This window comes from Tamandua tetradactyla, chromosome 3, assembly GCF_023851605.1.
Source record: "Tamandua tetradactyla isolate mTamTet1 chromosome 3, mTamTet1.pri, whole genome shotgun sequence".
Classification (NCBI taxonomy): Eukaryota; Metazoa; Chordata; class Mammalia; order Pilosa; family Myrmecophagidae; genus Tamandua; species Tamandua tetradactyla.
Window position 1 is genome coordinate 49329748 of NC_135329.1, and position 10129 is coordinate 49339876.

Genomic DNA, 10129 nt, shown 5'->3' on the forward strand with positions numbered 1-10129 from the left:
ACCTAGTAAGCTTATTTTTTATTTTATTTTTAAAGTTTTTTAAAATAATTAACTAAGAAGAATATATGAGAGGGATTATATGTGATATGCAATGCTTAAATTGTTTACCATCTAGTCCTTTACAGAAAAGTTTGTCAATCCTTGATATAACCCATAGTACATATTCAAAACTTGTCAATTGAACCAGGGTCACAAAACTTTTCCCCTGGAATCCAGTATAGGATCACTTATTATCTTGATTTACCATATCTCTTTGATTTCTTTAAATCTGGAACAATTCCTAAGTATATCCCTTAATTAGTCCCTTAATTTTAATTTATTTAATGTTTATGATTAAATTCAAAGTATGATGCTTATGGCTTGCTTTTGTTTTCTAAATCATGTCTATTGAAAAGCAAAATTTCAACTCTAACATAGCTTATTTTTCTTTTACAGTTTGTGCTTTGTATGCCAATCTAAGAAATCTTTTATGATGCTTAGGTCATAAAAATTTTCTCCTATATTTTATTTTAGGAGTTATGTAAATTAAAATTTAAATTTACATCAAGTAGAGTTTCCTTGATACCCTTAGAATGAATAAATTGGCCATATATATGGGTCTGTTTCTGGATTCTGTCCTCTGTTTCAATTATCTACATACCTATCCTTTCATCAATATCACCTGGTATGATTACTGCGGCTGTAGAATGAGACTGGAAATCAGGTTGTATTCGTCCCCCAACTTTGTACTTCACTTTTAAAAATGCCAATGCTAGTCTATAAATTTTAGCATTAGCCTATCAATTTCTATGAATTAATTTTGGGAGAATTAACGTGTTATATTATGGACTATTCTAATACATGGATATTTATTGAAATCTTCAATTTCTCTCCACAGTGTTTTGTAGTTTTGAATAAAGAGAACTTGCATTTCTATCATTAAATATATTTCTTAGCATTTTATACTTTTTGGTCCATTACTAATAGAATTGTTTCTTAAAAATCATTTTCTAGTAGTTTAATGCTAGCATATAAAATGTCATCACATTTTATATATTAACATTTTGCCCTAAAATCTTGTCAAGTTCATCTATTCTAATAGATGTTTTAAAAATATCCTATAAATTTTTCTATGAAAATTTAAGACACATGTAATCTTTAAAATTCCTGTTCAATATTTATACCTTCTAATATTTTTTCTTACCTTTTTACTACGGCCAATATCTTGAATATAATATAGGATAGAAGTGGTGAGAGCATTCAGACTAACCTTGTTTTGACTGAGTTTGTTTTATTTTATTTATTATTATTTTTCATGAAGAATGGGTGTTGAACTTCTCAAACGTTTTCCCTGCACATATTGAACTTATCATATGTTTTATTTTTCATTGTGCTAATGTTGAAATTTATATTGAATGATATCTAATAGGATAAACTACCACTTTAAAAAATATTTTTATCAATAAATCTTACATACAAACATTCCATACATGCTGTACAATTAGTGCCTCACAATATCATCACATAGTTGTGCATTCATCACCATGATAATTTTTTAGAACATTTGCATCACTCCAGAAAAAGAAATAAAAAGAAAAAAGAAAAAAACTCATACATACTAAACCCCTTACCCCTCCCTCTTATTGACCACTAGTATTTCCATCTGCCCAATTTATTTTAACCTTTGTCCACCCTATTATTTGTCCTTTCTCCATCCATATGTTTTTACTCATCTATCCTTACCATAGATGAAAGGAACATCAGATAGAAGGTTTTTGCAGTTACACAGTCATATTATAAAAGCCATATCGTTATACAATCATTTTCAAGAATTGATTGCATAATGATATAACTTTTCACAATTTGACTGTATGATTGTACAAACCTTGTTCTGATGCTCCTTTTATCTACAGTATGGACAGATGAGTAAAAAATATGGATTAAAAATAAACAAAAGGGGGAACAAATGTTAAAATAAATTGGGTAGAGGGGTAAAAAAAAAGAATCAAGGTTACTGGAACACAGATCAATTTTATTAGGTAGTTCTCTCTAGCCACTCTAGTACACCACAATCCCAAAAGGGATATCTACATAATACATAAGAATAACCTCCATGATAACCTCTTGACTTTGTTTGAAATCTCTCAGCCAACGAAACTTTATTTTGTCTCATTCCTCTTGTCCCCCTTTTGATAAAGAAGGCTTTGTCAATCCTTTGATTCTGGATCCAGCCTCAACCTGGGATTTCTGTCTCACGTTGCTTGAGAGATCTACACTGATGGCAGTCATGTCCCATGTGGAGGAGTGGGGAGGGCAGTCAGTTCACCTGCTGAGTCAGCTTATGGAGAGAGGCCACATCTGAGCAACAGAAAAGGTATTCTGGGGTGACTCTGAGGGAGGCCCATAATAGGTAGGCTTAGTTTATCTTTTGCAAGATTAAGTCCCACAGGGGAAAAACGCAAGATCGAGGACTTGACCTATTGATGTGTTTGTCCCCACTGCTTGCAAGAATGTCAGAAATTCTCCAAAAAGGGAAGTTGAGTATTTCCTCATTTCTCCCCAGTGCCCCAAGGGGAACTTGCAAATAGCTCTTTGTTCACTGATTCAATCTCTTTACTTGTGATTGGTTTGTTGAGATTCTCTATTTCTTCTTGAGTCAATGTTGGTTGTGCATGTCTTTCTAGGAAGTTGTCCATTTCATCTATGTTGTCTAGTTTATTAGCACATAGTCGCTCATAGCATCCTCTCATTATCTCCTTTATTTCTGTGAGTCAGTTGTTATGTCTTCTGTCCCATTTCGGGTTTTATTTCTTTGCATCTTCTTTCTTTTTCCTTTTGTCAACCTAGGTAAGGGCCCATCAATTTTATTGATTTTCTCAAAGACCATCTTAGGGTTTTGTTGATTTTCTCGATTGCTTTCATGGTCTCAATTTCATTTATTTCTGCTTTAATCTTCATTATTTCTTTCCTTTTACTTGCTTTGGGGTTACTTTGCTCTTCTTTCTCTAGTTCTTCCAAATGAACAGATAATTCCTCGATTTTTGCTTTTTTTTTTTTTTTTTAATATAGACACTTAAGGCAATAAATTTCCCTCTTAGTACTGCCTTTGCTGCATCTCCTAAAATTTGATATGCTGGGTTTTCATTTTCATTTATCTTGAGATATTGACAGATTTCTCTTGTAATTTCTCTTTTGACTCACTAGTTGTTTAGGAGTGTGTTGTTTAGCCTCCATATACTTGTAAATTTTCTGCCCCTCTGCCTGTTATTGATTTCCAATTTCATTCTGTTATGATCTAAGAAAGTGCTTTGTATAATTTCAATCCTTTTAAATTTATTGAGACCTGCTTTGTAACCCACCATATAGTCTATCCTTGAGAATGATCCATGAGCACTTGAGAAAAATGTGTATCCTGCTGTTGTGGGGTATAATATTCTGTAAATGTTTGTTAAGTCTATTTCATTTATTTTATTATTCAAAGTCTCTATTCTGTCCATTGATGAGAGGTAATTGAAGTCTCCAACCATTAGGGTTGAGGTGTTTATTTCTCCCTTCAGTATTGTCAGCATTTGCCTCATGTATTTTGGGGCACTCTGGCTTGGTGCATAAATATTCATGATTGTTATGTCTTCTTGTTGAATTGCTCCTTTTATTGATATGTGGTGTACATCTTTGTCTCTTTGAATTGTTTTACATTTGAAGTCAAATTTGTTGGATATTGGTATAGCTACTCCTGCTCTTTTCTGATTGTTGTTTGCGTGAAATATCTTTTCCCAACCTTTCACTTTCAACCTATTTTTTTCCTTGGGTCTAAATGAGTCTCCTGTAGACAGCATATAGATGGTCCTATTTTTTAAATCCATTCTCCCAGTCTATGTCTTCTGATGGGGCATTTAATCCATTAACATTTAGTAATATTACTGTAAAGGTAGTACTTTCTTCTACTATTTTGTCTTTTGGATTTTACATGTCATATCTATGTTTTTCTCTTTTTACCTTTACTGATAGTCTTTATTTCTACACTGTTCTCCAAACCTCTCTCTTTTGCCTTGTCCTATCCACCTGTAGTGCTCCCTTTAGTATTTTTTGCAGAGCCAGTCTCTTAGTTACAAGTTCTTTCAGTGATTGTTTGTCTGAAAATATTTTAATATCCTCTTCATTTCTGAATGTCAATTTTGCTGGATATAGAATTTTTGGTTGGCAATTTTTCTCTTTTAGAATCTTAAATATGTCATACCACTGTCTTCTCACCTCCGTGGTTTCTGCTGAGAAATCCACACATAGTCTTATTGGGCTTCCTTTACATGTGATGGGTTGCTTTTCTCTTGCTGATTTCAAAATTCTCTCTTTCTCTTTCATATCTGAGAATTTGATTAGTAAATCTCTTGTAGTATGTCTATTTGGATCTGTTCTATTTGGGGTATGGTACACTTCTCAGATCTGTAATTTTATGTCTTTCATAAGAGATGGGAAATTTTCAGTGATAATTTCCCCTATTAGTCTTTCTCCTCCTTTTCCTTTCTCTTCTTCTTCTGGTATACCTAAATACATATATTTGTGTACTTCAAGTTGTCATTCCATTTTCTGAAACCCTGCTCATATTTTTCCATTATTTTCCTTATGTTTTCTTTTACAAGTTAGATTTTAGATGTCCATTCCTCTGGTTCACTAATCCTTTGTTTTGCCTCTTCAAATCTATTATTATAGGTTTCCATTGTTTTTTTTTTTCCATCTCTTGTTTTGTGCCTTTCATTACCATAAGTTCTGTGATTTGATTTTTCAGAGTTTTGAGCTTTTTTTTTGTTTGCCCAATGTCTTCTTTACATCCTCCCTCAACTCATTGATTTGATTTTTGATGAGATTTTCCACATCTGTTCAAACACCCTGAATTAATTGCTTCAACTCCTGTATCTCATTTGAATTGTTGGTTTGTTCTTTGGACAGAGCCATATCTTCAGTTTTCCTGGTATGACTCATTATTTTTCTCTGGCATCTAGGCATTTGATTTTCTAAATTAGTTTATTCTGGAGATTGTTTTCATTCTTTTACCGAGGATTTTCTTGCTGGATGGCTTTGTTCTTTATGTGTCCTTTGACATTCAGTTCAACTTTTTCCAGACTTCTATCTTAGGTTCTGTTTAACTTAGCAGAATTTTTCAGTTCTTGTTTTTCTTTTTCTTGCCCTGGCTCTATGGAGCCTGCCTTCCTTCTTTCCTTCCTTCCTTTTTTGTTTTTTTGTTAAGGAGGGTCTCCTCAGATGTTAGAGACCCCAGTCCGAATTTCCCAGACTGGACTGGCCAATGCCTCAGGAAGAAAGAGTCACCAGCATTAGTTTTCCCTGATGTTGAGACCCATCAGGTTGTCAGTCTTTCCTAAGAAATCTCTAGACTCTGTGCTTCTCCTATCCTGTTCAGCATGTGGTGCTTGTCTGCCCGTGGCTTTGCACCAGTCTAATGTGATGTAGTACCTTTAATTTTAGCAAACTCTCTCTCCTGGGGGCATGGTTGAGACAGAGATGAGGTTGTAGGTTGGCTTTAATTTCTTCAGTTTTCCAGTCCTTGGGGCCTGAATTCCTTGAAGGAAGAATTCCACTTGGGCTGCCCTTGCCCTTCTCTTGGGGAAGATATAACCTTTAGGAATTAACTCCTTTCACCTGACTAGTTACTTTGTCTCTCAGACAAACTTAATTCTCCCCTTGCCTGGGGCACTGCTGAAGCCTGAGAAGGCTTCCAATTCTATCTAATGAGCTCTTAAGGAGTAGAAAAAAAAAAGCCTTTTCAGAGCAGGACCCATGCCCCTGGGGTTTGTCAATCAAGAGCTTAAGGCGGTATATGGTTCTATGTATCTTGATGTGCCCCATTTTCTTGGGTTTCAGCCATTTTGCAGTATTTTGTGCTGTCTGACTCAAAAAGCCTCTGTTTTTATTTTTTCTTTCATCAGCACCACCCTCTCTTCTGGGGCAAAAACTCCTAGTACCTTTAGTCCTTATTCCATGTTTAACTATGCTGGGGACCTATTTTCAGTAATCAGAGTCTGTTTATTAATCATGCAAATAGAGCTTGATTGAGGTAAGCCCTTAGTGCTAGTAAAGCCTTCTCTCTTGGGGAATCAGCCTGCCATGCCCATGGGGGAGGGGTCCTGGCCTCTGTGGCTTGGGGAACTTACAGTCCTGTGTGGGGTCTTTGCTGGTCCACCTGGTCCAGATGGGTTTACACTGTGTGTCCGGTCACTGATGTAGCTCCAGAAGTTGTTCTACACTGTTCCTGGCTATTTACTAGCAGCTCTGGAGAATGAGCTAAATTCCATACCTCACTAAGCTGCCTCTTGTCCTGCCAAAATTCCCCTTTTAATGTTTATTATTTAAATATATAGATTTTGTTATGATGTGATCTTATTTGCTAATTTTTTTAAGGATATTTGTTTTGGATTCATGAGGGTTATTGGTCTGTGTTTTCGTTTTCTACTAATGTCTTTTTCTGATTATGTTGTGATAAGAAGCTTGGCATTATAAAATGAGTTGTCAAATACTCCCTCCTTTCCTGTTTTCTAAAGAGATCATTTAAAATTGATAGTATTTCTTCTTTAAATGTCTGGTTGAATTTGGTTGTGAAGACTTGGATCTGGCCTTTTTTGTGAGAAAACTTTTAACATTGATTATATATTTTTAACGGATAGAAGAATATTCATGGTTTCTATTACTTCTTGTATTGGCTTTAGGAATTTCTGTCCTTAAGGAACTATCCTTTCCATCAAAGATGTCTATTTCCTTCCAATAGCTGTAGGGTCCCTAATTGTAGCTATTTCATTCCTGATATTGGGCTGTCATAATATTGTTTTCTTTTTTTAACTTGGATTTTATAGCTAACAATTTATCAATGGAATTGAACTCTTCAAAGTGTCAACTTTGGCCTTTAATTTTATCCTGTATTACTTATCTGTCATTTTACATTGCCTTTCTACTCTGTTGTAGGTTGAAAGATGTATTCCAATATAAAAGTACTCTTAATCTTAAACCACCTTCCTCTGGGTGTGAACCCATTGTACATAGTACCTCTTAAACATGTTAATTTTAGTTAAGGTGTGACCCAACTAAATGAAGCTGGGTCTTAGTTTATATCACTGGAGGTCTTATAAAGAGAGGAAACCAAAAGTCAACTGTTGGGAAAGGCCATGAAAGAGCCAGAAGTCACTAGAAACCAGAAGAGCAGGAGAAAGGAAAGGACATTGCCATGTGATGGGAGACAGAGATATGAGCCAAGGAACCCCAAGGAATGATGACAGACAACCCCAGAATGCTTCAGACTCTGGACGAAAGCGATCATCGGTAATTTACTGATTTTAGGTTCTTGTATACTTTCAAAGTCATAAGCCAATAAATTACTATTGTTTAAGCAAGTCTATTGTGTGGTATTTGTAACCTGGCAAGCAAAGACATATGATTAGTCTTATTTTTTCCTTCTCATAAATTTGGGTTTACTTTGTTCTTTTGTATGTAGTTTTCTAAGGTGCCACCTGAGTTCACCAAATTTTAGATCTTTCCACGTTTGTAATATTAGTATTTAAAACTACAAATTTTAAATTCCATAAACTTGGAATATGTCATTGGTAACAGAGACCATCAGGAGTTAGAAATAGGGTAAGATAATGGGTAATTGGACCTGAAGGGATACAGACTGTGCAACAGGACTGGATACAAAAACTCAAAAATGGACAGCACAATACTACCTAATTGTAATGTAATTATGTTAAAACACTGAATGAAGCTGCATCTGAGCTATAGTTTTTTTTGTTTTGTTTTTGTTTTTATATATATTTTTTATTTTTTATTTTTATTTTTTTATCTATATTATCATTTTATTTTTTTCTGTTGTCTTGCTATTTCTTTTTCTAAATCGATGCAAATGTACTAAGAAATGATGATCATACATCTATATGATGATATTAAGAATTACTGATTGCATATGTAGAATGGAATGATTTCTAAATGTTGTGTTAGTTAATTTTTTTAATTAATAAAAAAACTACAAATTCTGTCTAAACACAATTTTAATATATTGTGTTTTATTTTTATTGTGACTCGTCTTTCATTTAATATACTGACTCTCCCTTGAAGATAACTGTTGCTATAAATAGCACTTCCCATCTCCCATCCTACTCTATCAGCCAACCACACAGGAAAAATAATATAAACATCTTTAAATTAGAAATTATGTTCTCAGGAGCTGGTGGCTTAGAATTTGTTCTGTATCTGAATCAAATACAGTGGCTTGAACGTTCTTGGGCACACAGATTTTTGGTGAATACTTGTAGAAATGATGAAATATAATTCTATAAATTGATATTATTCCAGTGGGTATAACAATATGAATGTGGACTTAACATGAAGTACCTCTCCTCAAAAACTAAATGCAAGGGATAGCATCTGAAGCATTGAGTTACTTTTAAAAAAATTAAAATAAATAGTTTTTTCATATTTTAAATAATGTGAAAGTTTAAATGATGGTTATATGTTCTTTGCTACTCTTTCTATTAAGAGCTCAGGTCTAATTCACTGCTCCTTGAATCTGGGCTGATGTTAACAACTTGCTTTATGCACAGAATAGAAAGGAAGTGAAATGCAGGGACTTCCAAGGCCAGGTCATAACTATCCTTCTGACAGCAATCAGGGTCTCTTAATGTTCCCGAGTGGAGCCTTACATATAAGAAATTTGAGCACTCTGAGGCCACTGTGTTATGGGAAGCCTAAGCCACACAGAGAGGCTCTAGGGCAAAGGTTGGAAAACCAAAATTATCTTAGTTTTCCAGGACTTCCATATCCATACCATAGACCAGTTAGCTTAAACAAACAGGAATTTATTCTCTCAAGTTTTGGTGGCTAGAAGTCCAAAACCATGCTGTAGGCAGTATCACACTTTTTCTGAAGTACCTAACATTCTTGTAGTGGCTTCACAGAAATCCATAACTCATTATTTTCCTTCATCATATGGCCGTCTTCCCCCCATCTTTCTCCTACTACTGTGTAAAAATGTCCTCTCTTTATAAGGACTCCAGTAACATTGGATTAACAGTCAGATTGACTCAGGTTGATTTCATCATAACTAATAAGTTCTTCAAAGATCCTATTTAAGAATGCAAACATACCAACAGGACATGAGGGACATGATTTGATATACAACAGCCCTAAGGCCAAGTTCATCCCACTTTGGACTAAATCTGGCCATACCCATTCATTACTTGCTGTCTGTGACTGCTTTTGCCACAACAACAGAGTCTAAGAATTGCAGCAGACCCTATGACCCACAAAGTCCAAGGTATTTATTATCTGGACCATAACAGAATAAAGTTTGCCAATTCCTGCCCTAGAGGATGAGATGACATGTTGAGAGAAGTCGGGAGAACCTATGTGCCAAATCTGAATGGGTAACATATCTTGGAGTTGGCCCTCCAGCTTCAGGTAGACCAGATGACATTATGTGGATCAAAGACAAATCACACAGAAAATCCTCTCAGAATTCATGATCCACACAGTTAAGAGCAAAATACAAAGCAACTTAAATTGTTAAGTTTTGGGGCGATTTGTTAAATAGCAATTGCTCACCAGAGTGATGCAAACCATACACACTCATTGCCTTCAAAAAGTGGTATAGAAGTACCTTTAAGTATGTTAAGAAAGTTTGAAAAAGCCATGCCTAGGGATAGTTGAATACTATGTATTCAACTATGTAGTTAAGGGAAACTTGGCTTGTCTTATAGCACATGCTTGTTGAGATGTATTTTATCTTATCTTTGACAGCTATATCTATGACCTCATTATGATAATATTAATATTGGCAAGGCTTACACAACTGGCTGTGTCTCACGGATGACTTTAAGTACTTTGTACACCTTAACTAATTTAACCCTCACAGAAATACTGAGAGTAGCATTATAAATCTTAACAAACTGACAGGCTAAGAAATTAATTTAATTACCTAAGCTTAGTAAACTGTGGACTACTTTGCAAACAGAAAAACTCTGGCTCCAGGTCCTGTGCTCTAAAATTGCACATGATTGTGCTATCTAGCATGCTGCTTAGTGTCCTTTAGCTCATTAAGCCATTTGTCTCTCAAATCATGAAACAGCAATTGCCAAGCACCAATAGTCATGCGCTA